Here is a 5,980-nt window from a genome sequence, read left to right as displayed (position 1 = left end):
GGAAGAGTCTAGCCTCCGTCCATCATGGTGTCTCTGCTCCAGAGAGCAGCTGTTGGGTCTCTCCAGGAGCAGAGCAGAGTCTGACCTCACTTCCTCTTCCGCCCAGCATCCTATTCTGTTTTCTCCTCCTACCTATGCTTTAACCTATCAGGGCCAAGCAGTTTCTTTATTGCTCAGCCAATGAAATCAACAGATTGATATGACACTCCCACATCACTGGACACTCCCACATCAGACGGAAAGCCTAACACTAGCCCTGCAGACTCTTGAGCTTGCAGAGCCTGGAACCACCACCGCCTTCTTCTTTCCCCGCTGCTGCCTTCTCAGTCAGCCCAACCCAGTCTGTGCTCCAGTTTGTCTCGGCTCCAGCACTTGTTGGCACATTTGCTGATACTCCTGGCTCCGCTGTGGCATCCTACAGGCTGGGCACTGACTGGGCAGGGGCAACGAGCCTTCTGCCACAGCCGCCTAGCAAAGCTCCGCTCCAGCTTCCTTCTAGCCCCAGTTGAGTTGTTAGGTAGGACCTTCCAAGCTTTAGTGGCAGCTGCAGGTATTTGGGCGAATACTCCTGGATCGTACAGAATTTGTTGCTGCAAACCATCATAAGCCCCAGCCCCAGTTAACATATCTAAATTACGTTGAGCTTGACCCGTTAGAGCATTTAATTGGGCCGTTTGCATACAATTTTCCTGATATTCCCCTTGCCATAGGAGATATCTCCCCCAGACAAGACAGCACGATATAATTGCTGCCAATCACTTGGTGTTAAATTCAGAGTGGAGAAAGATTCTACCATGAGCCCCATATGCAGCAACAGCTTCCTTCAATTGCTTCATTTCTTTAAATTGTATTGCCAAATGTTGGCGTATTATTTGCCCTGGGTTGTTAGCATCTGGCACCTCCATTACTGGTGCAACCATGTGTGTAGGACAGAAGCAAACTCCTTTGTTTTGTTCAATGTTAGAGCCTGTAGAAGGAGCAGTGGGCTGTGTTCCCACCCAGCTCCCACATGGCTAGCTTTATACCCGAAATAACAACACACAAGTTGTATTCTTTTAAACACTGCTTGGCCCATTAGCTTTAGCCTCTTACTGGCTAACTCTCACATTTTCATTAACCCATTTCTATTAATGAGTGTAGCACCACGAGGTGGTGGCATACCAGGAAGGATCTTAACCTGTGTCCATCTTGGGGAGAAGAGCTATAGCATCTGCCTCATTGCCTTCTTCCTCCCAACATTCTGTTCTGTCTACTCCACCTATCTAAGTTCTGCCCTATCAGGCCAAGCAGTTTTCTTTATTAATTAACTAATGAAAGCAACAGATAGACAGATGACCCACCTACATCAAGAACTCCTTCCTAACTGCGACCACCAACCTTCATCATTACAAGCCACTGGGGCCAAGGGAGTTGGGTGTGAATCTTTTTTTGCTTTACATTTTCTCAGTTTTCTACGGAGATTTCTTATTTCCCTACGTATGGTTTCCTCCTCATCTTCGGGTGATTCCTCACTATCCTCTACAAACTCGAAATCATCAAATTCCTCCCTAGTGACTTACTGTTTTCTGAACAAGGTGGAGAAGATACTGCCAACAATTCCCATCTTAATTCCTCAATATGTCCCCCTTGGCCAGAACGACCCTGTCCACTTACCTCTCTATCTCCTATCTTGGGCCTCCAATTGCAATGCCTGCATGGTCTGGAACCGAAGCCCGGGCAAAGAACTTCAGGATTAACACATACCCCAATTCACCCCGACCTTCTGAGGGCAACCTCTCTGCATTCCCTAGTTCCCAATATCTCAGCAGAACCTCCAATTACAGTGCACTGCACCCCCTTCTGCACTCTATGCACTACAATACAGTTTGCGAGCTTCCGGCAAGGGGCTGGAGGTTAAGAAAACACACACAGAGACAGACAGACACACAGCCGTCTCTTCACTGGTAAGAAGCCCTTTATTTCATAGCACCATGGAGACTTAAATACCCAGCAGTCAAGTGGGCCAGCAGCTGAAAACCCCATCCTCTGATCCTTTAGGCAAGTCACAGCTTTTAGTAACTCCGATCAGAAGGCTCTAACAGGGACGGGCAGCTGAAGGCCAGGAGTCCAATTGGTCCCAACATTTTTTTTCTTTGTCATAATTTGTATTTCCTAATTCTTATTCCTGTTATTATGTTTTGTCATCTTGTGTTCAACCTGAAAGAATCTCTAGGTGAGATTTTTCACTGATATTTGTATTCATTTGGATTTACTGTTTCTTTAGATATTTTAGTTTGAAATTATTCGGTATTTATCTTTATTGTTATTGAATTCCTTTGTTACATGCTCACTCAGTATTTTTCTTCATGATCTCATTTTATTATCAGTGCATATTTTTGTCCTCTGATTTTTAGTACATTCTTATAATTATTGTTTGAATTTTTTTAGTATGTCATTAAACATACTCTTATTTAAGGCCATAACTGTGACATTAGAATTCATTTAGCTTTAATATATACTGTTTTTAATTCTTTTTTTTTAATATTTATTTATTTATTACGTATACAATATTCTGTCTGTATGCCTGAAGGCCAGAAGAGGGCGCCAGACCTCCTTACAGATGGTTGTGAGCCACCATGTGGTTGCTGGGAATTGAACTCAGGACCTTTGGAAGAGCAGGCAATGCTCTTAACCACTGAGCCATCTCTCCAGCCCTACTGTTTTTAATTCTGTGAAATCTTTTAGTGGATGTTTTTTCTCTGCTCACCCAAGATGTAGGTAGAACAGATACAAGATTTCATTGCTGCACTCTGAATAGATATTCAGCCCAGTAGCTACAACTTATACAATACATTCTTTCACATGAAAATCACTCTGCTTATCACTCTGAGGAAGAATATTAACTGTACATTTTGTACTATTTGAGTAACCTGAGATAACTTCAGATCAAGCTTGAAGACTTTCCTGAAGTTAACTACATTAAAGTCCATTCACTTTGTATTTGTAGTTCATCAGTTTCCCCCACTATCTTTTTGTGCAAATCACTGCTGTAGCAATGGTGGAGGGCTCAGGTCACATGTATTTTTTTAAGATTTATTTATTTTACCCTCCCAATAAAAACCTTTTCTTTTCTTGTTTTTTTGAGATAGGGTTTGTCTGTAGCTTTGGAGCCTATCATAGAACTAGCTAGCTCTTGTAGACCAGGCTGGCCTCAGACTCACAGAGATCCACCTGCCTCTGCCTTCCGAGTGCTGGGATTAAAGACATGCACCACCACTGCCTGGCAAGATTTCTTTATTTATTATATATACAGTGTTCTCCTGTGTGCATGACTGCCAGAAGAGGGCACCAGCTCTCACTAAAGATGAGTTTGAAACATTTTATCATTACTGGAAATTGAACTCAGGACCTCTTAAAGAACAGTCAGTGCTCTTAATTCTTAAACTCTGAACCATCTCTCCTGTCCCATGTCATATATTTATAATCACAATCTTTTATTTTCAAATTTATATTTTTCCCTCTCTGGTGTCTGAAACCCCTCTAACACGTATTTATTTATTTATTTATTTTGGTTTTCTAAGACAGGATTCCTCTGTAACTTTGGAGCTTGATATCCTAGAACCTGCTTTGTAGGCCAGGCTGGCCTCAAACTCACAGAAATCTGCCTCCCACTGCCCCACTAGTGCTGGGATTAATTGGCCTGCACTACCACCACCTAGCAAAAGCACGCTATTTTTTAAATAGCCCATCCAATTCCAAACATGATTCATGTCAATTCATCCCACTGAGAAGGGGTCACCAGGAAGCCTGGATGTTCAAGCCTGTCATTTGATGGTGAATAAAGTGTGTCGAGCTCTCCTGGACCTCAAAGAAAGTGGAGGAAACACCTTATTCCCAAATTCCTCCAGTCTTCATTCTCTCAGCTGACCCTGGCTAGAAGAACTGAAGGAATCTGTGAAATGGGCATCACGAGTTATTGACTTCAATTGATAATTATTTTCTGCAAAGGCATTTGGGGAAAGGAGGTAGGAGGGGTTTAAGCTCATGCTATTCAAGCTACAGAGATAAACAGCATGGAAAACAAACACTAAACAGAGTCAACAAATCTTTGAAAGCCATTTACCAATGTCTGTATCTCTATATAAACCATCAGAAAGAGGAGACCATGAGGTTGGAGATGATAGTTCACACGTTGGGAGCAAGAATCTCACTAGTACAGTGTCATCCTAGATTCCTCCTAGATCCTGAATAGCCTTCCAGAGGACTCCCAATATTAATTGAAGACTCACATGCCCTCCATAAAAAGCAAGAAATTTCAATCTTACTGTCATATACAGGTTCATACTTTTATTTGAACACTAAATAAATGGAAGTAGGCTGCCTTCTCCAAGTTTAAAGACATCCTGGGCTCCACGGCTAGACCTTGTTTCAATCAGCAGAGAAAAAATAAATTTTATTTTGTTTTGTAAGAAAGGGTCTCAGGGGGCTGGATAAATGGCTCAGTGTTTAAGAGCACTGACTGTTTTTCCTGAAGACCTAGGTTCCATTCCTAGCACCCTCATGGCACCTCACAACTGGATCTCATAGCTTCAAAGTAATGCACATAAAAGAAAGATAAATAAATTATTAAAAATGAATGGTCTTAGTTCTAGTTGTCCTTGAGCTCACTATGTAAACCGGGCTGGTCTCAAACTCAGATCATTTTGCCTGTGCTTCTGGAGTGCTGGGATTAAAGGTATGCACAAACACACCCTGACAAATGAAGATCACAATAGTAAAGACATTTGTGTTCCTCCTGTTATTTTTATCAGGATTACCTTCAACTCATGGTCACTCTGGGATTCAGACTGAGCCTCTGTCTCACAAAATGAACACAGAAACCACAGAAGCTGTTAAGAAAAAAATATTCGATATTAAAAATACACAATGAAATTTCTGGTTGCCCAAGCCTCAGGGGGCTAAGAGGAGTTTGTCTGTGAGTTCCAGGGCAGGAGAGGATCTGTAGAGAGACTTAGTTTTGAGAAAAAGAGATTCCTCAAAGTAAAGAACTATTTAAGTTACATTGGGATGACAAGGCTAGAGAAGGCTGAATGAGATGGGGTGTCCTGGTAGTGCTGAGGGACTTACCTGATCTGGACACTGACAACAGGTCTTCAGATTCCAGCAGTGGCATGCAGTTGCTCCAGGCTCCAAAACTCTGAGCAGTTCTCTGGCTTAGTTCTTTCTATAACTTTCCACTGATCACTCCCTTTTGTAGCCACACCAACTCCAACAAAATCTACAGTCTGATTCAAGAAGTGACTCTCTGCCCTCTTCCTTCTTCTGGGATTTAGCTAGTATCTAGGTAGTCTGGATCAGATTGAGACCCAATAAAAGAGTTTAGAATAGAATACTAGTTACAAACACACTCACTGAAGCAACCACAATCACTGAGTTCTTAGTTATGGGTCTGTGTACTAGGTGTTTTAATATTTTGAGCTGGGATTTCACAGTGTACCTAAGGCTAGCTGGAACTCATGATGTCCCCCACACTTAGCTTAATTTTTCTGTATCAATTGGCCGTGTGCTATGATGTGAGCTGCCATGTTTAAACAAGTTTCCTTCCTTTTTTTAAAGATCAGAAATTCTGCTTTTTAATTAAATTAGCAATCTGATAAATGTTATTGATTTACATCAGTTCTCACTGGCAGTTAAAGACACAAATTCACTCAGACATCAATAAATGGACTTTTAGTTTATTTTAAATCTGTTTGTATATTAAAGAAAGAAAAAGTCTTCTACAATGCAGCAATGTCCAATAGTCAGGTCTTGTAAATTAAGTGGTTAAATGGAAGATTACAAGAGATTACGTTCAGAAAAGTAGTATGTATGTCAGTTCTTGGCATCTTCATTAGAAGAAACAGTGAGAGTCACTAGCTAATGCATACGTCTTTCATTGTATCATAACAGGTGGTTTTGTACCAAAACTCCAGCTGTCACTTTCAATTTAGGAAATGGTAGT

Source organism: Alexandromys fortis, unplaced genomic scaffold (genome assembly GCF_014885135.2).
Source record: "Alexandromys fortis isolate MF-2015 unplaced genomic scaffold, M_Fortis_MF-2015_v1.1 scaffold_350, whole genome shotgun sequence".
Classification (NCBI taxonomy): Eukaryota; Metazoa; Chordata; class Mammalia; order Rodentia; family Cricetidae; genus Alexandromys; species Alexandromys fortis.
This window is presented reverse-complemented; position numbering follows the sequence as displayed.